This window comes from Pseudophryne corroboree, chromosome 8, assembly GCF_028390025.1.
Source record: "Pseudophryne corroboree isolate aPseCor3 chromosome 8, aPseCor3.hap2, whole genome shotgun sequence".
NCBI lineage: Eukaryota > Metazoa > Chordata > Amphibia > Anura > Myobatrachidae > Pseudophryne > Pseudophryne corroboree.
The window spans coordinates 357950753-357975298 of record NC_086451.1 but is presented as its reverse complement, the minus strand read 5'-3'; the positions used below and the strand labels follow the sequence as shown (position 1 = coordinate 357975298).

Here is a 24546-nt window from a genome sequence, read left to right as displayed (position 1 = left end):
TAGTACAGTGCAGCATTTTGGTGTATAGTAGTACAGTACAGTAGTCCATTGCTGTATCTTGCAGCTCTATGTCACTTCTAGTATCCATATCTGTTGTATCCATATCATTTTTGTGTGACCAGTATACAGTAGTACAGTGCAGCATTTTGGTGTATAGTAGTACAGTACAGTAGTCCATTGCTGTATCTTGCAGCTCTGTGTCACTTCTAGTATCCATATCTGTGCTGCATTGTTGTGTGACCAGTATACAGTAGTACAGTGCAGCATTTTGGTGTATAGTAGTACAGTACAGTAGTCCATTGCTGTATCGTGTAGCTCTGTGTCACTACTAGTATCCATATCTGTGCTGGATTTTTTGTGTGCAAAGTATACAGTAATACAATGCAGCAGTTTGGTGTATAGTAGTACAGTAGTCCATTACTGTATCTTGCAGCTCTGTGTCACTTCTAGTATCCATATCTGTGCTGCATTGTTGTGTGACCAGTATACAGTAGTACAGTGCAGCATTTTGGTGACCACCAGTGTATATAGTAGTACAGTACAGTAGTCCATTGCTGTATCTTGCAGCTCTGTCACTTCTAGTATCCATATCTGTGCTGCATTGTTGTGTGACCAGTATACAGTAGTACAGTGCAGCATTTTGATGACCACCAGTATATATAGTATACAGTACATTTGTCCATTGCTGTATATTGCAGCTCTGTGTCACTACTAGTATCCATATATGTGCTGCATTGTTGTGTGAAAAGTATACAGTAATACAATGCAGCATTTTGGTGTATAGTAGTACAGTAGTCCATTGCTGTATCTTGCAGCTCTGTGTCACTTCTAGTATCCATATCTGTGCTGCATTGTTGTGTGACCAGTATACAGTAGTACAGTGCAGCATTTTGGTGACCACCAGTATATATAGTAGTACAGTACAGTAGTCCATTGCTGTATCTTGCAGCTCTGTGTCACTTCTAGTATCCATAGCTGTGCTGCATTGTTGTGTGACCAGTATACAGTAATACAGTGCAGCATTTTGGTGTATAGTAGTACAGTACAGTAGTCCATTGCTGTATCTTGTAGCTCTGTGTCACTACTAGTATCCATATCTGTGCTGCATTGTTGTGTGAAAAGTATACAGTAATACAATGCAGCATTTTGGTGTATAGTAGTACAGTACAGTAGTCCATTGCTGTATCTTTCAGCTCTGTGTCACTTCTAGTATCCATATCTGTGCTGCATTGTTGTGTGACCAGTATACAGTAGTACAGTGCAACATTTTGGTGTATAGTAGTACAGTACAGTAGTCCATTGCTGTATCTTGCAGCTCTATGTCACTTCTAGTATCCACATCTGTTGTATCCATATCATTGTTGTGTGACCAGTATACAGTAGTACAGTGCAGCATTTTGGTGTATAGTAGTACAGTACAGTAGTCCATTGCTGTATCTTGCAGCTCTGTGTCACTTCTAGTATCCATATCTGTGCTGCATTGTTGTGTGACCAGTATACAGTAGTACAGTGCAGCATTTTGGTGACCACCAGTATATATAGTAGTACAGTACAGTAGTCCATTGCTGTATCTTGCAGCTCTGTGTCACTTCTAGTATCCATATATGTGCTGCATTGTTGTGTGACCAGTATACAGTAGTACAGTGCAGCATTTTGGTGTATAGTAGTACAGTACAGTAGTCCATTGCTGTATCTTGTAGCTCTGTGTCACTACTAGTATCCATATCTGTGCTGCATTGTTGTGTGCAAAGTATACAGTAATACAATGCAGCATTTTGGTATATAGTAGTACAGTAGTCCATTACTGTATCTTGCAGCTCTGTGTCACTTCTAATATCCATATCTGTGCTGCATTGTTGTGTGACCAGTATACAGTAGTACAGTGCAGCATTTTGGTGACCACCAGTATATATAGTAGTACAGTACAGTAGTCCATTGCTGTATATTTCAGCTCTGTGTCACTACTAGTATCCATATATGTGCTGCTTTGTTGTGTGAAAAGTATACAGTAATACAATGCAGCATTTTGGTGTATAGTAGTACAGTAGTCCATTGCTGTATCTTGCAGCTCTGTGTCACTTCTAGTACCTATATCTGTGCTGCATTGTTGTGTGACCAGTATACAGTAGTACAGTGCAGCATTTTGGTGACCACCAGTATATATAGTAGTACAGTACAGTAGTCCATTGCTGTATCTTGCAGCTCCGTGTCACTTCTAGTATCCATATATGTGCTGCATTGTTGTGTGACCAGTATACAGTAGTACAGTGCAGCATTTTGATGACCACCAGTATATATAGTATACAGTACAGTAGTCCATTGCTGTATATTTCAGCTCTGTGTCACTACTAGTATCCATATATGTGCTGCATTGTTGTGTGAAAAGTATACAGTAATACAATGCAGCATTTTGGTGTATAGTAGTACAGTAGTCCATTGCTGTATCTTGCAGCTCTGTGTCACTTCTAGTACCTATATCTGTGCTGCATTGTTGTGTGACCAGTATACAGTAGTACAGTGCAGCATTTTGGTGACCACCAGTATATATAGTAGTACAGTACAGTAGTCCATTGCTGTATCTTGCAGCTCTGTGTCACTTCTAGTATCCATAGCTGTGCTGCATTGTTGTGTGACCAGTATACAGTAGTACAGTGCAGCATTTTGGTGTATAGTAGTACAGTACAGTAGTACATTGCTGTATCTTGCAGCTCTGTGTCACTACTAGTATCCATATCTGTGCTGCATTGTTGTGTGAAAAGTATACAGTAATACAATGCAGCATTTTGGTGTATAGTAGTACAGTACAGTAGTCCATTGCTGTATCTTTCAGCTCTGTGTCACTTCTAGTATCCATATCTGTGCTGCATTGTTGTGTGACCAGTATACAGTAGTACAGTGCAGCATTTTAGTGTATAGTAGTACAGTACAGTAGTCCATTGCTGTATCTTGCAGCTCTGTGTCACTTCTAGTATCCATATCTGTGCTGCATTGTTGTGTGACCAGTATACAGTAGTACAGTGCAGCATTTTGGTGACCACCAGTATATATAGTAGTACAGTACAGTAGTCCATTGCTGTATCTTGCAGCTCTGTGTCACTTCTAGTATCCATATCTGTGCTGCACTGTTGTGTGACCAGTATACAGTAGTACAGTGCAGCATTTTGGTGTATAGTAGTACAGTACAGTAGTCCATTGCTGTATCTTGTAGCTCTGTGTCACTACTAGTATCCATATCTGTGCTGCATTGTTGTGTGCAAAGTATACAGTAATACAATGCAGCATTTTGGTGTATAGTAGTACAGTAGTCCATTACTGTATCTTGCAGCTCTGTGTCACTTCTAGTATCCATATCTGTGCTGCATTGTTGTGTGACCAGTATACAGTAGTACAGTGCAGCATTTTGGTGACCACCAGTGTATATAGTAGTACAGTACAGTAGTCCATTGCTGTATCTTGCAGCTCTGTCACTTCTAGTATCCATATCTGTGCTGCATTGTTGTGTGACCAGTATACAGTAGTACAGTGCAGCATTTTGATGACCACCAGTATATATAGTATACAGTACAGTAGTCCATTGCTGTATATTGCAGCTCTGTGTCACTACTAGTATCCATATATGTGCTGCATTGTTGTGTGAAAAGTATACAGTAATACAATGCAGCATTTTGGTGTATAGTAGTACAGTAGTCCATTGCTGTATCTTGCAGCTCTGTGTCACTTATAGTATCTATATCTGTGCTGCATTGTTGTGTGACCAGTATACAGTAGTACAGTGCAGCATTTTGGTGACCACCAGTATATATAGTAGTACAGTACAGTAGTCCATTGCTGTATCTTGCAGCTCTGTGTCACTTCTAGTATCCATAGCTGTGCTGCATTGTTGTGTGACCAGTATACAGTAGTACAGTGCAGCATTTTGGTGTATAGTAGTACAGTACAGTAGTCCATTGCTGTCTCTTGCAGCTCTGTGTCACTACTAGTATCCATATCTGTGCTGCATTGTTGTGTGAAAAGTATGCAGTAATACAATGCAGCATTTTGGTGTATAGTAGTACAGTACAGTAGTCCATTGCTGTATCTTTCAGCTCTGTGTCACTTCTAGTATCCATATCTGTGCTGCATTGTTGTGTGGCCAGTATACAGTAGTACAGCGCAGCATTTTGGTGTATAGTAGTACAGTACAGTAGTCCATTGCTGTATCTTGCAGCTCTATGTCACTTCTAGTATCCATATCTGTTGTATCCATATAATTGTTGTGTGACCAGTATACAGTAGTACAGTGCAGCATTTTGGTGTATAGTAGTACAGTACAGTAGTCCATTGCTGTATCTTGCAGCTCTGTGTCACTTCTAGTATCTGTTATGATTCCAGTACTTCTGACCAGAGGAGATCTTATGACAGAGGCCAGAGTACTGGAAGGAAATGCTGGTTACGGGAGCGGAAAGCCTAGTAACCCCTGGCGCCCTAACTCCGTTGTCTCGCCCGTGTAATCAGAAATCCCCTGCGAGACTATGGTTGCTTGAGCCCATGGCAGCCGCGTTTGAAGGGCGGATTATGTCTGCCCAACTCCGATGCCCCCTCAGGTCTTAATGGGAGACAAAGGGAAATCCGAGACAGGGTGATAACAAGGGGCCCTCTGACTAAGCAACCAGGCCAGGGGCTACAAGCTAACTAACTTAAACCAGAAGTATGTGCGGACAAACCGCCAGGGAAAAGGACAACCAAAAATCCACTAATCCGTAACTCCTATCCAGCACCGCTGGATACCAGAGTGGATCTGTGGGAGCGGAATCCTCCGCAAAAGCTCCGAAACACAATATTACCAAATAATAAATAGTAAGCGGTCAAGCCGCAACACACGGCTACGCCGCGACTCACGAACACCACAGGATGTTAAAGGTGCTCGGTCTGGACTCCAGGAAAAGATGACAACTTCCGAGTACTGGACCACTGAGGACAGGAACGACCGGATAGAACAGGACTGGAAAACTCTCTGCAACTGACACAGCAAACAGGAAGCTATAACCGGCGTCTGTGAGAAGTCCTGAGAGTGCCTTTAAATGGGAGACCTCCAATCAGGAGCCAGACAGGGCTAATTACAACATGCCGTGCAGCTGCATGCTGCACGGCCAGGAACCAGTGAGGTGATTAACTTAGACCCAGCAACGGGGAACGCGGTCCGACAGTGGCGTCCCCGTTGCTAGGGTCTGTGCGGCTCCGTGCGCCCGGCGTCTAGCGTTGCTAGGGAGCCGGCGGCTGTCCGCATGCGGCGTCCCTAGTTGCTAGGCGTCGGGCCGCACTGACGAGCGGACCCTCGGCGCCTAACAGTACCCTCCCCTTGAGGAGGGGTCAAGGAACCCCTAAAGCCAGGTTTCTGAGGAAATTCTCGAAAAAATGCCCTCTTGAGCCTCGGGGCATGGAGATCCTTATCCAGGACCCAAGACCTTTCTTCTGGACCATAACCTCTCCAATGTACCAGAAAATAAAGCCGACCCCGGGACAACTTGGAATCGAGAACCTTCTCCACCAAGAACTCCTGCTGACCCTGTACATCTACTGATGATTTCCCCTGAGAGACCTTTCGAGGAAATCTACTGGAAGAAACGTATGGTTTCAACAAGGAGCAATGGAACGTATTTCCGATCCGGAGAGTTCTTGGTAAACGTAACCGGAAAGCAACTGGATTGATCTTTTTTATAATATGAAATGGTCCAATAAATTTGGGGCCCAATCTGGCTGAGGTTTGTCGAAGTTTAATGTTGCGAGTCGACAACCATACCCTATCTCCTACTTTAAAAGTGCAAGGCCGCCGGAGCCTGTCAGAAAAAATTTTCTCCCGAAATGCCGCTTTTCTGAGAGCAAGGTGCACTTTTCTCCAAATGAGTCTGAGATGAGAGGTCAAGGTCAGCGAGGAGACAGAGGAATGTTGAAAAAAGGAATTAGCCCTGGGATGAAAACCGAAAACTGTAAAAAATGGAGACACATTGGTGGAGGAATGACAGGCATTGTTGTAAGCAAACTCCGCCAAAGGAAGAAACTCGGACCAATCATTTTGGAGTTTGGCCGAGTACAAACGCAAATACTGTTTTAATGATTGATTAACTCGCTCAGTCTGCCCGTTGGATTGGGGATGGTAGCCGGACGTTAAAGACAATTTCATCTTTAATGAGACACAAAAAGACTTCCAAAATTGTGCAATGAATTGTGGACCCCGATCAGAAACAATATCAGTGGGTAATCCATGGAGTCTGAAAACATGGCGGAGGAACAAAACTGCCAATCCCTGGGCAGATGGCAGTAGGGGAAGAGCAATGAAATGGGCCATCTTGCTAAAACGGTCCACTACTACCCATATGACTCGGCATCCGGCTGACAGAGGGAGGTCTACCACAAAATCCATGGAAATATGAGACCATGGCCTGAGAGGAACATTTAAGGGCATAAGTTGACCGATAGGCAAGGAACGGGGAACTTTATGCTGTGCACAGACTTGACAAGAAAAAACAAACTCCTTAATGTCTTTGGAAAGACCAGGCCACCATACTGAGCGGGAGACTAATTCCAAAGTCTTAGAGATCCCCGGATGCCCGGCAACTTTGCTATCATGAAACTCAGTCAAAACAGTTGCTCTCAAAAACTCAGGGACATAAAGACGACCAGCAGGAGTATTTCCAGGAGCTTGATGTTGAAGCTGCTTTAACTGGGTGAATAAATCTTGTGTGAGACCTGCCCGAATGACTGAAGACGGAAGTATGGGAGTAACAGGACTGTTATCATGAACTGGAAGAAAACTGCGTGACAGGGCATCCGCCTTGGTATTCTTGGAACCTGGCCTGAAGGTGATAAAAAACTTGAAACGAGTAAAAAATAAAGCCCAACGAGCCTGCCGGGCATTCAGCCGTTTAGCTGATTCGATGTACTGAAGATTTTTGTGATCAGTCAAAACTGAAATGGTATGTGTTGCTCCCTCAAGCCAATGCCTCCACTCCTCGAAAGCCCATTTAATAGCCAGTAATTCCCGGTTACCAACATCGTAGTTGGATTCAGCAGAAGAGAATTTCCTGGACATAAAGGCACAAGGATGTAATTCTAGAGAGTCCGGATCCTTCTGAGACAGGATAGCCCCTACTCCAACCTCCGAGGCATCAACCTCAACAATGAAAGGCAATTCTGGGTTGGGATGTCTGAGGACTGGGGCTGAGATGAAGGCTTGTTTCAAGGCCTGAAAAGATACTTCAGCTTCACGTGACCAGTTGGTTGGATCCGCTCCCTTCTTAGTCAGTGCCACAATGGGAGCAACCAGGTCGGAAAAAGAATGAATAAATCTTCTATAATAATTCGCAAACCCTAAAAAGCGCTGAATTGCTTTTAAGTTGGTGGGTTGCGCCCAACTAAGGATGGCTTGGAGCTTCTTTGGTTCCATACAGAATCCCCGAGGGGAAATAATGTACCCTAAAAAGGATACCTCCGTGACATGAAATTCACACTTCTCCAGCTTGGCATATAGGTGATTTTCACGTAATTTTTGAAGAACCTGACGCACCTGGGTAACATGTAGTTCAATAGAGTCAGAATAGATCAAGATATCGTCTAAGTAGACGACTACGAATCTTCCAAGAAAATCACGGAGCACATCGTTAATGAGATCCTGGAAAACTGCCGGAGCGTTAGACAGGCCGAATGGCATAACCAGATACTCGTAGTGACCCGATTGAGTACTGAATGCCGTTTTCCACTCATCTCCTGACTTGATTCGGATGAGGTTATACGCTCCTCTCAGGTCAATCTTAGAAAAAATCACAGCCGAACGTAGCTGATCAAAGAGGACAGAAATCAGCGGCAAAGGGTAAGTATTCTTTACTGAGATCTTATTCAAGGCTCTAAAGTCAATGCAGGGTCTGAGTGATCCATCTTTCCTCTCCACAAAGAAGAAGCCTGCACTTAAAGGGGATTTAGATGGCCTGATAAATCCTTTCCCTAAGCTCTCTTTAACATACTCATTCATAGCCACAGTTTCTGGTCCGGACAATGCATATAACCTTCCCTTTGGCAATGTGGCACCAGGAATTAGCTCAATAGCACAATCATAAGGCCGATGGGGAGGCAGAATGTCCGCATTGCCCTTGGAAAATACATCAACAAAATCCTGGTATTCCACAGGAATGGGTGCGGGAATGACAGCAGCAATTCTGAGGGGAAGCGTAATACATTCCTTATTACAAATGGTACCCCATTGTGAGATCTCCCCCGACTGCCAATCAATGATGGGATTATGAAAGGCCAGCCAAGGGTGACCTAGAACCACCGGAACTGCTGGGCAATGGGTAAGGAAAAATTCAATCTTTTCGGAGTGAAGAGCTCCTACCGAAAGTAGAACAGGGGGTGTACAGAGGGAAATAACCCCATTGGACAAGGGACTCCCATCTAAACCATGCATGGTGATACGCCTACCCAAGATTAACTGAGGAATACCTAAGGCCTTGGCCCACGTTAAGTCCATAAAGTTCCCTGCAGCTCCACTGTCAACAAACGCTGACACCGAAGAACAGAGGCTGCCAAAGGAAACTTTAGCTGGGACTAACAGGGAATTATTCGAGGAGATAAGCTGCAGACCAAAGTGAACCCCCTCACAATTCACTTGGTCGAGGCGTTTCCCGACTTGTTCGGACAGTTACGGGCAAAATGTCCCTTACCCCCACAGTACAAACAAAGACCAGAATTTTGCCTTCTGGTTCTTTCTTCAGGAGACAGCTTGGAGAGACCCATCTGCATGGGTTCCTCTATGTCCACTGGAATGGAAAAAACACAAGGAGTAGATCCGACAGGTGCTCCTTTTTCAGCCCTCCGCTCTCTGAGGCGACGATCAATCTTAATAGAAAGCTCCATGAGTTTATCGAGAGTCTCAGGAGCGGGATACTGAAGGAGACTGTCTTTTATAGACTCAGATAAGCCGAGGCGAAACTGACTGCGCAGGGCTGGGTCATTCCAGCCACAGTCGTTCGACCAACGGCGAAACTCCGTACAATAAATCTCTGCGGGATTCCTACCCTGTCTGAGAGCACGTAACTGACTCTCGGCGGATGCCTCTCTATCAGGGTCATCATACAAAAGCCCTAACGACCCCAGAAAGGCGTCTACCGACAACAATGCCGGATCCTCTGTTCTTAAACCAAAAGCCCAGGTCTGGGGATCCCCCTGAAGTAAAGAAATAATAATTCCGACCCGCTGAGCTTCAGTACCTGAGGAGATTGGTCTTAAACGAAAATAAAGTTTACAAGACTCTTTAAAATTAAAAAACTGCTTCCTATCACCAGAAAAACGATCAGGCAAATGCATTTTCGGTTCAGGGACGACCCTTGGGGAAGTCCGTAAAAGATCTTCCTGCGACTTCACCCGAAGGGAAAGATCCTGAACCATCTGAGTAAGTTCTTGAATCTGGCTAACTAGAAGCTGGCCAGGATTTGGCCCTAAACCAGTGGGATTCATGAGGCCGACAAATCTTCTAAACTGAATAAGGGAAAAAATCAAACCCTGTTTAATTTTAAGTTTTGGTCTGGCCGGTTATAATGTTATGATTCCAGTACTTCTGACCAGAGGAGATCTTATGACAGAGGCCAGAGTACTGGAAGGAAATGCTGGTTACGGGAGCGGAAAGCCTAGTAACCCCTGGCGCCCTAACTCCGTTGTCTCGCCCGTGTAATCAGAAATCCCCTGCGAGACTATGGTTGCTTGAGCCCATGGCAGCCGCGTTTGAAGGGCGGATTATGTCTGCCCAACTCCGATGCCCCCTCAGGTCTTAATGGGAGACAAAGGGAAATCCGAGACAGGGTGATAACAAGGGGCCCTCTGACTAAGCAACCAGGCCAGGGGCTACAAGCTAACTAACTTAAACCAGAAGTATGTGCGGACAAACCGCCAGGGAAAAGGACAACCAAAAATCCACTAATCCGTAACTCCTATCCAGCACCGCTGGATACCAGAGTGGATTTGTGGGAGCGGAATCCTCCGCAAAAGCTCCGAAACACAATATAACCAAATAATAAATAGTAAGCGGTCAAGCCGCAACACACGGCTACGCCGCGACTCACGAACACCACAGGATGTTAAAGGTGCTCGGTCTGGACTCCAGGAAAAGATGACAACTTCCGAGTACTGGACCACTGAGGACAGGAACGACCGGATAGAACAGGACTGGAAAACTCTCTGCAACTGACACAGCAAACAGGAAGCTATAACCGGCGTCTGTGAGAAGTCCTGAGAGTGCCTTTAAATGGGAGACCTCCAATCAGGAGCCAGACAGGGCTAATTACAACATGCCGTGCAGCTGCATGCTGCACGGCCAGGAACCAGTGAGGTGATTAACTTAGACCCAGCAACGGAGAACGCGGTCCGACAGTGGCGTCCCCGTTGCTAGGGTCTGTGCGGCTCCGTGCGCCCGGCGTCTAGCGTTGCTAGGGAGCCGGCGGCTGTCCGCATGCGGCGTCCCTAGTTGCTAGGCGCCGGGCCGCGGACCCTCGGCGCCTAACAGTATCCATATCTGTGCTGCATTGTTGTGTGACCAGTATACAGTAGTACAGTGCAGCATTTTGGTGACCACCAGTACATATAGGAGTACAGTACAGTAGTCCATTGGTGTATCTTGCAGCTGGCATATAATTCCACACATTAAAAAATGGAGAACAAAAATGTGGAGGGTAAAATAGGGAAAGATCAAGATCCACTTCCACCTAGTGCTGAAGCTGCTGCCACTAGTCATGGCAGAGACGGTGAAATGCCATCAACGTCATCTGCCCAATGTCATAGTAGCGCGCGTGTAAAATCCAAAAAGAAAAAGTTCAGTAAAATGATGACCCAAAAATCTAAATTAAAAGCGTCTGAGGAGAAGCGTAATCTTGCCATTTTGCCATATACGACACGGAGTGGCAAGGAACGGCTGAGGCCCTGGCCTATGTTCATGGCTAGTTGTTCAGCTTCACATGAGGATGGACGCACTCATCCTCCCGCTAGAAAAATGAAAAGAGTTAAGCTGGCAAGAGCACAGCAAAGAACTGTGCGTTCTTCTAAATCACAAATCCCCAAGGAGAGTCCAATTGTGTCAGTTGTGATGCCTGACCTTCCCAACACTGGACGGGAAGAGATGGCTCCTTCCACCATTTGAACGACCCCTGCAAGTGCTGAAAGGAGCACCCACAGTCCAGTTCCTGATCTTCAAATTGAAGATGTCACTGTTGAAGTACACCAGGATGAGGATATGGGTGTTGCTGGCGCTGAGGAGGAAATTGACAAGGAGGATTCTGATGGTGAGGTGGTTTGTTTAAGTCAGGCACCCGGGGAGACACCTGTTGTCCGTGGGATGAATATGGCCATTGACATGCCTGATCAAAATACAAAAAAAATCACCTCTTCGGTGGTGAATTATTTTAACAGAAATGCGGACAGCAGGTGTCAAGCCGCGTGTTGCCTTTGTCAAGCTGTAATAAGTAGGGGTAAGGTCGTTAACCACCTAGGAACATCCTCCCTTATACGTCACCTGGAGCGCATTCAGCAGAAGTCATTGACATGTTCAAAAACTTTGGGTGACAGCGAAAGCAGTCTACTGACAACTAAATCCCTTCTTCCTCTTGTACCCAAGCTCCCAGTGCAAACCACACCCCCAACTCCCTCAGTGTCAGTTTCCTCCTTAGACAGGAATGCCAATAGTCCTGCAGGCTATGTCACTGGCAAGTCTGACAAGTCCTCTCCTGACTGGGATTCCTCCGATGGATCCTTGAGTGTAATGCCTACTGCTGCTGGCGCTGCTGTTGTTGCTGCTGGGAGTTGATCATCATCCCAGAGGGGAAGTCAGAAGACCACTTGTACTACTTCCAGTAAGCAATTGTCTGTCCAACAGTCCTCTGCGAGGAAGATGAAATATCACAGCAGTCATCCTGTTGCAAAGCGGATAACTCAGGCCTTGGCAGCTGTGTTGGTGTTAGACGTGCATCCGGTATCCGCCGTTAGTTCACAGGGACTTAGAGAATTTCTTGAGGTATTGTGTCCCCGGTAACAAATACCATCTAGGTTCCACTTCTCTAGGCAGGCGATAACGAGAATGTACACAGACGTCAGAAAAAGAGTCACCAGTGTCCTAAAAAATGCAGTTGTACCCAATGTCCACTTAACCACGGACATGTGGACAAGTGGAGCAGGGCAGACTAAGGACTATATGACTGTGACAGCCCACTGGGTAGATGCATTGCCTCCCACAGCAACAACAGTAGCGGTGGCACCAGTAGCAGCATCTCGCAAACGCCAACTCGTTCCTAGGCAGGCTACGCTTTGTATCACCGCTTTCCATAAGAGGCACACAGCTGACAACATCTTACGGAAACTGAGGAACATCATCGCAGATTGGCTTACCCCAATTGGACTCTCCTGGGAATTTGCCACCAATATTGTGCGTGCATTACATGAGGGCAAATTCCAGCACATCCCATATTTTGCACATACAATGAATTTGGTGGTGCAGAATTTTAAAAAAAACGACAGGGGCATGCAGGAGATGCTGTCAGTGGCTAGAAGAATTGCGGGCCACTTTCGTCATTCAGCCACCGCGTGCCGAAGACTGGAGCACCAGCAAACACTCCTTAACCTGCCCCGCCATCAGCTGAAGCAAGAGGTGGTAACGAGGTGGAATTCAACCCTCTATATGCTTCAGAGGATGGAGGAGCAGCAAAAGGCCATTCAAGCCTATACATCTGTCTACGATATAGGCAAAGGAGGGGGAATGCACCTGACTCAAGCACAGTGGAGAATGATTTCAACGTTGTGCAAGGTTCTGCAACCCTTTGAACTTGCCACACGTGAAGTCAGTTCAGACACTGCCAGCCTGAGTCAGGTCATTCCCCTCATCAGGCTTTTGCAGAAGCAGCTGGAGAGATTGAAGGAGGAGCGATTCCGCTAGGCATGTGGGACTTGTGGATGGATCCCTTCATTCGCTTAACCAGAATTCACGGGTGGTCAATCTGTTGAAATCAGAGCACTACATTTTGGCCACCGTGCTCGATCCTAGGTTTAAAGCCTACGTTGTATATCTCTTTCTGGCAGACACAAGTCTGCACATGTTCAAAGACCTGCTGGTGAGACACTTGTCAAGTCAAGCGGAACGTGACCCGCCAACAACTCCTCCTTCATTTTCTCCTGCAACTGGAGCTGCCAGGAAAAGGATAACATTTCTAAAACCACCCGCTGGCGGTGATGCAGGGCAGTCAGGAGCAAGTGCTGACATCTGTTCCGGACTGAAGGACCTGCCAACGATTACTGACACGTCGTCTACTGTCACTGCATATGCTTCTGTCACCATTGAAAGATTGGTGGAGGATTATATGAGTGACAGCATCCAAATAGGCACGTCAGACAGTCCGTACATATACTGGCAGGAAAAAGAGGCAATTTGGAGGCCCTTGCACAAACTGGCTTTATTTTACCTAAGTTGCCTCCCCTCTAGTGTGTACTCCGAAAGAGTGTTTAGTGTAGCCGGTCACCTTGTCAGCGATCGCTGCGTACGAGGTTACTTCCACAAAATATGGAGATGATGTTCATCAAAATGAATTATAAATTCCTCGGTGGAGACATTCACCAGCAATTGCCTCCAGAAAGTACACAGGGACCTGAGATGGTGGATTCCAGCGGGGACGAATTAATACTCTGTGAGGAGGGGGATGTGCACAGTGAAAGGGGTGAGGAATCGGAGTATGAGGAGGAGGTGGACATCTTTCCTCTGTAGTGCCAGTTTGTGCAAGGAGAGATTGATTGCTTCTTTTTTGGTGGGGGCCCAAACCAACCAGTCATTTCAGCTGTGGCAGACCCTGTCGCTGAAATGATGGGTTTGGTAAAGTGTGCATGTCCTGTTTATACAACATAAGGGTGGGTGGGAGGGCCCAAGGACAATTCCATCTTGTACCTCTTTTTTTATTTTATTTATCTTTGCATCATGTGATGTTTGGGGCCAATTTTTTTAAGTGCCATCTTGTCTGACACTGCAGTGCCACTCCTAGATGGGCCAGGTGTTTATGCCGGCCACTTGGGTCACTTAGATTAGTCATCCAGCGACCTCGGTGCTAATTTTAGGACTAAAAATAATATTGTGAGGTGTGAGGTGTTCAGAATAGACTGGAAATAAGTGGAAATTATGGTTATTGAGGTTAATAATATCAAAATTACCCCCAAATTCGATGATTTAAGCTGTTTTTGGGGGGGGGGGGTTTAAAAAAAACACCCGAATCCAAAACAGACCCGAATCTGACAAAAAAATTTAAGGGAGGTTTTGCCAAAATGCGTTCGAATCCAAAACACGTCCGTGGAACCGAATCCAAAACCGAAACACAAAACCCGAAAAATTTCCGGTGCACATCTCTACTTTGAGGCTACATTTAAGAATGAGTCATATCATCTTTAGCTCTTGTTTCTACAATAAAAGGGGTTATGGCATCAATTCAAACAGCTAAATATAAGCTTAATGAAATACTTCTCATGAAGAAATGCTTATGCCATCTATGGTTGACCTGAAGGGTACAGTCTCCTTTGTCGACAATGGGGTCCTAGAAAAAACAGGTACGCCTTCCATGCCATAACGCATGTGCATTTATCAGTAACCCAATGTCAACAGCATTAGGCTGCCAGAAACACAGCAGGGTAGTCCATGCAGGATGTAGACACCCCTGGACCTTGTGAGACCATGACAAACAGGTAAGTGATGGCAAATAACTTCTATATAAACTATTTCTGTTCATAAATGAAGCCATAGGTACTTGCCCCACACAAAAAGACATTCAGTGAGACAAAGAAACTCCCCTATTGAATCTATGCAAAGAGAATAGGCACAATATATATGTTGTCCTGCTTTACAGTAAATAAAAGCAACAACTTTTAGACTTCTTTATTAATAAGCTTGAATAAAGACTGTCGAAGTCAAAAATATTACAAAGAAAGAACATACAGACTCTACACATATAAGTCGCTATACTTGCAAATACGCGCAGCGAGCACAGCAATAAATGGTAATACACACATTTACATGGACATGCCACAGAGATGGATTTGACACTTATTTCATACAGTACATAAGTATAATAATATCAAGCGCCAGACATCATAATGATTTAAAATTATATAATGGAGTAATGTCATGTATGTGTATTATTGGAACGAAGCAAGATACACCTGTCTTATTTGGTATTAAAGCAAGCAGATTAATGTGTAGATTCATTTGATACTTGTTATTAAGTTGTAGGACATTGCAACAAGTATTTATGATTAAATGTATGAAAGCTAAAATCACGCTTATTAGGACAATAGACATTTACAGAAAAAGGTGGCGGACAGGAAACTCAGGCCAGCCCTTTGGATGTCTTCAAGGCTGAACCTGTTTAGCATACGAACAGACCAGTGACTCATTATGAATGAGAAAGTTCCCTCCCCCAAACTAGATAACACATTACAGAGACACACAGTTGGGAGTTGCTGTTTTGTCCCAGACGATGATGGAGGTGCTTCTAGACCTGCATGATTTTACAGTTCCTGCATGATTTTAGTTCCTGCATGATTCAGTTCCTGCGTGATTTAACAGAGAGAGAGAGAGTGATATGGAGGGACGAATTTATATGAGAAAGATATGCTAATTGTATCGCTGGCCTGTAACTGTATGTATTCTGTATTAACTGATTACTGTATAAATTGTAACCATGTAACTATATGTATACTGTACATTGTGATATATTGAATACATATCATTTTAATAACAAATATATATATCAATGAGCTTTGGAACTCAGATAATGTTTGGGTGTATTGTTTTCTCTTACGGGATGCAGTGTTTTGAGATGTACAGCGCACTTTTATCGTATATGGTAATAAGATGCGCCTGGCATCTGCAGTATATATTAGAGCGGGCATTTTAAATATTTGTTAGAAAGCAATTTGGTATTCACAAGACCAATTCCTGTGAGGGAGGATTTAATGGAACAACAGCCACCACAAAAGTAAAAGCAACATCTTTAACTACAGTAATAGTCATTAGAAAGTGACACCCCTCCAGTGTGAATACTATTGATCAAGGTCCAACATGAATAGCTATGTGTTCCAACAAATATATGGCAAAAAACTTCAGTGTGTCTATGAGTTGAATTTATTTATTTATTTGCTGTTTCTTGCATTAATTATCCATTTTAGTGCGGATGCGTTGAGTGAGTGTTGGGGTTATTTGGATTGGTGTTATTATTTAACAGCTATTTCTATAATAACAAAAACTGAGCCCCAGCTACTGGAAAGAAGATAAATGCTTAGGTACCACAATGATCCAGGATATGTACACGTTAGTTAAGGTGGTGTTACCACCTATCCACTAATGCAAGATAAATATTTAAAAATGGCTGTTCCACCTAAAGTACACGTGTGCTCCTGTAGATAAGACTAGCATTTAGGAAGTGCAGTTTGCAGAGCTGGATGTATCTCAAAATGTGTCCAACTTTAGCGGCAGAATATACACCAGTTTTATAGGTTGAAAACAGTATTATTTGTGCCAGGATGAAGCCATGAGAATGCCTTGTTCAGTGCTGGATCATTTTTACTTTTTGCAGGGACAAATGGGAGGGGAGGTAACCCCAAACCAGAATCTCGCCTAAGTCTCATGAGATCTGAATCTAACTCTGGTTGCCCTGGTGCCGGAAGAGCTGCTGCTGGTGTCGGAGGCTAGAGATTAGCAGAATTGGTTCCCGTTCTGCCCAGAGGCTCTGGAGTCTTTCCCTGCTGCAGGAGTGCGGGTAGGACTTGTGCCACTGATTTTACCTCACTGAGATATGGGGGAAGAGGAACACACATAGCGGGAACAGCCAGGGGGGTAGTGCTGACAAGAGGGGGAGGAGCCCCTTGTCTTAAGTGACACGGCCCCCCAGAGGCTTATTCCAGCCCTGTGTCAGAGGTACATCAGGTGCACTTGCACATCATTTTTAAACATTTGTTTTGATAACAAAATACACATTTGGCATAAGGTTTGCATAAAATACGCCCTCAAAAAATCATATAATATATAAGTTCCTATCAGCTTGACAGGTGACTGACTCCACAATCAGTCAATCAGAAGTGGCTAGCTAGCACTGGCGACCGTGATCATCATCATGTATTTCCTCCTGACCACATTGGCACATATTATATATGGCTGCTGACAGGTGCACATGAATATCTGTGCAATCTGCCTTCTGTAGCAGTTACAGCAACTCTAAATAAGCCCCATTTTCTATTTTTAAACATCACATTTGATATAAATTAACAATAGATTGATTTTGGTATAATGACCCACAGATGGATTAATTCTGCAAACTGAATGACATCACTTTTGTTCATCTCTACTCAGCTATGCGCTTTGAATTATCAAATCCTTCAACTACCCGCTAAGGTACAGCAGTTTAGGCATGCACATAAGAAGTGCTTAATGCCTTCTTATCACAGAAGTGCTTATAGGGGCTAATTCAGATGTGGTCAGAGTAGCTATTGCTGCTGTGCTTCCTTGGAAGCAGCAGCAATAGTTCTGTATGTAAATGCAGCAGGAGGCATCTATTACAAGCAGATGCCTCCTGCTAAAGTAGTGATGTGAGCTGCAAGTAGTGACACCATAGGACGGTTGGAACCCCTGGAATGACGAAAATGGGTGTTCGGGTAATGAGGCCATGCCCACCCCACTAAGCCACACCCCCACCACGAGGCCAATCCCCCACTTCGCAGCCACCTGCACTGGGTGTCATCAGGGTGTCATCATGTGCCGTCATGGACTTGCAACCAGGATACAGAGAGTATGGGCCAGATGTACTAAGCCTTGACTAGTGATAAATTGCATAGTGATAAAATACCAACCAACCAGCTCCTTTCATTTTTCAAACCCAGCCTGTAACATGGCAGTTAGGAGCTGATTGGCTTGCACTTTATCACCGTGCAATTTATAACTTTTCAAGGCTTAGTACAGCTCTCAATATACCTTTGTGATTGTCAGCCAGGGTGCATTTGGAGGAGGTAATGGTTGCGTGGTGCAATGTATTTGGGGGCGTTACTAGTATGTAGTCACAGGGTCGCAGTGTTCCATACACACATACAGCAATCCCATACACACATACATAGTCACAGGGTTGCAGTGTCCCGTGGTGATGGTGGTGGTGGTGGGGGCAGCTGGGAGACCTCTCTCATCCGCAGAAGAGCAGCGAACAGATGCTGTGCGCATACGTACATTGTCTATTCACCTAGTGAGAGTCACAGGGGAAGGAGCATGGCAGCAGCTCACAGAGCACTTGGCATGGCACCAGCTGCGGCAAAAACAGGTGCGTGGCCCACGATCACTGCACTTTCTATGAGGCCTGGCCTGCCCGTGAGGCCACGCCTGCTAATTTTGGCCTGCGTCCCTCCTCCCAACTTTAGAAAGTTGGGAGGTATGGATAATATAGAAAATACAAAAGAGAGTATAGGATCACATATTTCGTATGTATGTCTGAAAACAGATTTTCTTTAAGTGCCTAAAACTACATCAACCTAAAATGAACTCAAGCATAATCCCTACTGTAATATATTAAATGTGCCAAGAAAGCAGTCATGTTCTTACAAGTGAATTTCACATCATACTATTTTCCATTGGGAAGAAAAAAAATCAATATAACTGCTGAGACGGTGCCAAGGAGAGAAAAAATGCTAAACGATACATGCAGTTCAGACATTACTTTTTGAGGTTTAAATCACAAAGCACTTTAATTTCATCTTGTAGTATAATGTAAACTGTTATCTATAACAAGTTAACTACATAACTAGGTACGAAATAAGAGTCTGTTGTGGGACAACAGGGAAAGGTTATGCCATACTCTGACTAAAATTGGGATTAGGTTTCTTCATAATATCCAAACGATAACATTATAGTCACTAGCAAGTTCCCAAATTACTTCTCTGATGAAAAAATACTACTAAAAATTAGAACGAGACTTTTTCTCTGCATAGATGTACTTCAAATATGTCTTAAAGGCTGCGAGAACCGTTATCGACTGAAACACATTTTTGAATTGGACTATGGGGGATGTGTATCAAAGCTTGCAGAGAAAGATTATTTATTATTTATTTATGAACAGTTTCTTACGATCTATAGGGAAATAGGCATCGATACACAAGGATAGATGCTACCTATTGCATAATGGTCCATCAGATTGTTAAATTCATAATGGGTTGTATGATATGATCACCCAGCAATGTTGGCCAAGTGTCAGGAGGGTGTGAGAGTAAAGAAAGACAAAATATATGAGGTAATTATGTGTTAAAGTATCAACAAATCAGCTCCTGTCATGTTACAGACTACTGTGCTTGAAAACTGTCTGGAGATGATTGGTACAGTACTTTATCTCTCTCCACTCTATCTCTCTCCAAGCTTTGATATATCTCCCCCTATATTTTTAATAAAATGGATAAATATTACAAACTAAAATAATGTAGCCAAGATGGATGGTTTGCTGCACTGTGTGCTTTAATTCTGTATTATTGGCCACTTGGAAGTTTTTGTGGACATACATATACTGCTTTTAAAACTGCTTTAAGTACACCCCTGGCTGGCATCGGATGTGCCAGACCTGCTCTACTACACAGAATGCTGCTTTCTCACCACTTCACCACATGGACTCCCAATGTACAGCGGCTTGTTCTTCACCAGCTTCAGTCTTTAGCTCTCTGCTTCCTGTACAGTGGTACAGAGTACTATGGAGTCAGGAGAATCAGGAGAATGCAGTTTGGGATTATAAACTTCCCTGACAGCACACCTCACTCCCCATCTGTTTGTGGCTTCTTCCCATGGTTCTGCCAGTGCAGCCCTTGACTGTCTTAATGAGCTATAACATCAGTGCACTGTCTACACATCCCAACTTGAGCTCCAAGCTTCTCCACCTTCTAGGGATCCAGTTGTGACATACCTGATTAGTACAGCCTCTCAACTATCTTTTCTGCAGTTATGGGGGTAATCTCCTCTCAGTCAACTCTGCAGGGTTATTACTTTGTGAACCCCTTCCTGGCAATCCCAATCTCCTGGCTCAAATTGTAAATTGCTATAATGCTAGTCGCACAGGTTATACATTTAGAGAGTAACCCCCATTTTTATTATCCAATTCACGTTAGTGTTGTTCCAAAGTATTTGGGGGGTGCTACCACAGGCACAATAAATATACAACAAGAGAAAAGAGAAAGGGTTCGAAATGCCCTATGGTGGTGCACACAATTTTATATAAAATATAACTTTTATTATGATATGTATTAAAACCAGCGAATATTAAGAAAAAATAGAGAATAGTGTTAATAGAAAGAAAATCGTGATTAAAAATGAAAATGCTGCGCACTGGATGTCACCGGATTGGCTTATATCTTGCTATCGAAAGTTATAGATAGTCGAAAGTTTCCAAAATTATCAAATCCCTCCCAGGATTGTAAGTATAGGATTGTTCAGGCAGGATTACCCGATGTCATCATATCTGATGTAGTAATGATATAGCTATAATAGCTGACTGTGGCCCTCATTCCGAGTTGTTCGCTCGGTAAAAATCTTCGCATCGCAGCGATTTTCCGCTTAATGCGCATGCGCAATGTCCGCACTGCGACTGCGCCAAGTAAATTTGCTATGCACTTAGTAATTTTACTCACGGCTTTTTCATCGTTCTGGCGATCGTAATGTGATTGACAGGAAATGGGTGTTACTGGGCGGAAACAGGCCGTTTTATGGGCGTGTGGGAAAAAACGCTACCGTTTCCGGAAAAAACGCAGGAGTGGCCGGAGAAACGGAGGAGTGTCTGGGCGAACGCTGGGAGTGTTTGTGACGTCAAACCAGGAACGACAAGCACTGAACTGATCGCAGATGCCGAGTAAGTCTGAAGCTACTCAGAAACTGCTACGAGGTGTGTAATCGCAATATTGCGAATACTTCGTTCGCAATTTTAAGATGCTAAGATTCACTCCCAGTAGGCGGCGGCTTAGCGTGAGCAACACTGCTAAAATCGCCTTGCGAGCGAACAACTCGGAATGACCTCCCGTGTGTAGTGCTGAGATAATATACAATAAAGTGATCAAACAAAGATGTGTGTTGTATATTTACTTATTTCTCAGAGTAATGTATAGACTCTATTTATAAGATCTCAGTAGCACCTGTGTGTCTTTCTAAGTTTCATGAGCCATATTGTATCCACTGAAATAGCAACATAAGAGCATAAGGAAACAAATGAGTCCACTTAAAGAGAAACCGCTGTTGTTAGTTCAAAGATTAGGCTCTGACAATATCAAGACTTTGAATTGCCACAAATAATAAACACCGTTATCCCAGTTGCAATGTAGTATCATTTGAGTTTAAAAAATGATTGCTGGCAGTGAAATAACCAGTAATCCCTTATCAGGGATCTTATCTAGGTGTGAGTTAATGAGCTAATTTATACATAGTTCATTTCTGTATTTTACTGAACCATAAAAATGTATATATAGTAATAGTTAAATCTCACACAATTATTAAATAACACTAAATGTGTGAAACCCTTCTGAGTAATAAGGAATCATAGGGTGCCTAATATGTCCAGACCCCAGGTGTGAGATTTAACTATTACTATATATACATTTTTATGGTTCAGTAAAATATAGAAATGAACTATGTATAAATTAGCTCATTAACTCACACCTAGATAAGATCCCTGATAAGGGATTACTGGTTATTTCACTGCCAGCAATAATTTTTTGAACTCAAATGATACTACATTGCAACTGGGATAACGGTGTTTATTATTTGTGGCAATTCAAAGGCTTGATATTGTCAGAGCCTAATCTTTGAACTAACAACAGCGGTTTCTCTTTAAGTGGACACATTTGTTTCCTTATGCTCTTATGTTGCTATTTCAGTGGATACAATATGGCTCATGAAACTTAGAAAGACACACAGGTGCTACTGACATCTTATAAATAGAGTCTATACATTACTCTGAGAAATAAGTGAATATACAACACACATCTTTGTTTGATCACTTTATTGTATATTATCTCAGCACTACACACAGTCAGCTATTATAGCTATATCATTACTACATCAGATATGATGACATCGGGTAATCCTGCCTGAACAATCCTATACTTACAATCCTGGGAGGGATTTGATAATTTTGGAAACTTTCGACTATCTATAAATTTCGATAGCAAGATATAAGCCAATCCGGTGACATCCAGTGCGCAGCATTTTCATTTTTAATCACGATTTTCTTTCTATTTACACTATTCTCTATTTTTTCTTAATATTCGCTGGTTTTAATACATGTCATAATAAAAGTTATATTTTATATAAAATTGTGTGCACCACCATAGGGCATTTCGAACCCTTTCTCTTTTCTCTTGTGGCTCAAATTGTATCCAATTACAGGCAAGAACACTTGTTAAACTAGTTTCACTTTGCAACCAAATCTGCTTGCATAGCCCCAGGGAGAGACATGTCCATCCGTCCCCCCCTTCCCTCCCTCACCTGAGCACCAGTAGAGACCTACTTCTGCAATGCCTGAACATTTCTGATTCTGGCTGATTCGGTGATATACTCAGCTAAGAAGAGGTAATACCTGCCTCTGGGTGCAGATCATCCTCCTTTTAATCTGCTACTCTACCCTTTTATGATTACACTATACTCTACTACTGCCTACCTACTCTACTACAGTTCCCTTTTGCTTCATAATCAAAACTTGATTTCACCCTCTTAACTTGCGCCTCCCTTTTCCTCCTTTTGCCACAAAAGTCTTTCTTCTGCCAACATAATATACTCAGCTGAGCTACAGTACATACCTGGCTCTTCACTAGGAGCTCTTCATGCTGTGGCTGGTTAGAGATAACCTCCAGGTCTGCTAGACTTGGAACACCACTACTGTATCTAATGTTCAGCTTTGATTCTTACAGGAACCAAATCATCCTCTGCTGACTCCAGGTGACACCTGGTGGTAATTTTTTATATTGCATTTGTGATAATCTCGACCATACACTATATTATCTGCTGTTTGGACCCTCATTTCCCTGGTACCATATAACCATATATATATATATATATATATATATATATATTACCATATAAATAGATCTCTCTTACCTTAGGACCTAAATGGTTCCTCAATATTGCATCAACTAGAGTTGTATCTCTTAAGTCCTCTAATGCTGCAATGGCTCCTATATCCCCTGCCTTCTCTTAGAGATCTGATAGCTCAGTCCCACCCTTAGAAACTGTGCACTTCCCCAGCTCCTCTACATGTCCTGAGATGGACCTTTAACCCACTACAGAAGTGGTCATCACAAATCTTAGCCTATTCATAGAATTCTGGCTTTCTTCAATCAGGCATTGCAAACTGATATGGCAGAATACAAACATGAAATTTCCACTCTAAGAGTCAGAACAGACTTAGACATGATTATGAAACTATGGGGGTGATGTATCAAACAATGAAAAGAGTGGAGAAGTGGACAAGTGGAGATATTTCCCACCAGTTTCTACCTCTCATTTTATAGAATGTACTGGATCGATGTTACAGTACCTCAAGGCTGATTGGTATGGACAACATCTCCACTGGTCCACTTCTCCCCCTTTTCACTGCTTGATACACCACCCCCAATGAATGATAAATAGGATGACCTTCAAAATAGGAGACGTTATAATAAGGGTTCGCAACCATCTTTATACTTTTAAAAGACAGCCATCCTGACCTTTCTGAAATAGTGTTTTTTAGTATATATCTGATCTTTCTGATACTGACGTTCTTATGGACAGAGCGCATAGGGTATTAAGAGCTAAGTCCTCTTCATATCAAAAACCTTGTTATTTTTTAGCAGTGGCCCAGAAGGGGAAGGTTATGCTTTTTTTAAATTGGTTGCTGTGAATGGGTGGGCAGGGGCCCCCAGTACATTGCTTTGCCCAGGGCCTACAACGCTTTTAAGAAGGCCCTGTCATACCACACTAAAGATTTAAATACTATAAGTAAGGAGTTAGTCAGTAACCAGAAGCATGCAGCTAATGCTGTTTATTACTGACATTGTATTTGCCTCTTAGTGTATGGTCCGCCAACATCTGAAAGACATATGTCTTAGTCACCGTCAATGGAATCACAAAGATCAGCTGTCCCCATGACCCTGAGGACACAATAAGGACACTATTCAAGTGGATTATGTAACGTATATTATAATAAATGAATACTTTTTGCATATTTACAAAATCTGGAGAGTGCCTCTACCTTCATTTCTATAATTATAATGCTTTGCATTTGGAGTGGACACCCCAGTCGTTGTTTCTTTTGAAGATGTGAGTGCGACCGTTATTGGAAATATATATATATATATATTTATATCTTAGTAATATTGTAGGTACATGAAAAACATTCACAAAGCTATAATAAAAATTAAAACACAAATAAAATGAAAACAATTAAAAATAATCTAAAGAGAGAGAAAATATTTAATTTATAAGTAGGTTTAATTATTGCTAAACATACATAATGACCAACAGCC

The 24546-nt window shown here is 43.1% G+C and overlaps 1 long non-coding RNA gene across 1 annotated transcript in view; it reads left to right on the top strand.

The window, feature by feature from the left end:
• LOC134947797 (uncharacterized) overlaps window positions 1–24207 on the top strand; it is a 56645-nt gene extending 32438 nt beyond the window's left edge. Inside the window, exons 2-3 of the long non-coding RNA XR_010182787.1 lie at window positions 16617–16799; window positions 24092–24207. This is a non-coding gene — a long non-coding RNA (uncharacterized LOC134947797). The remainder of the gene's footprint in view (window positions 1–16616; window positions 16800–24091) is intronic.
• Window positions 24208–24546: the final 339 nt, after the last annotated feature.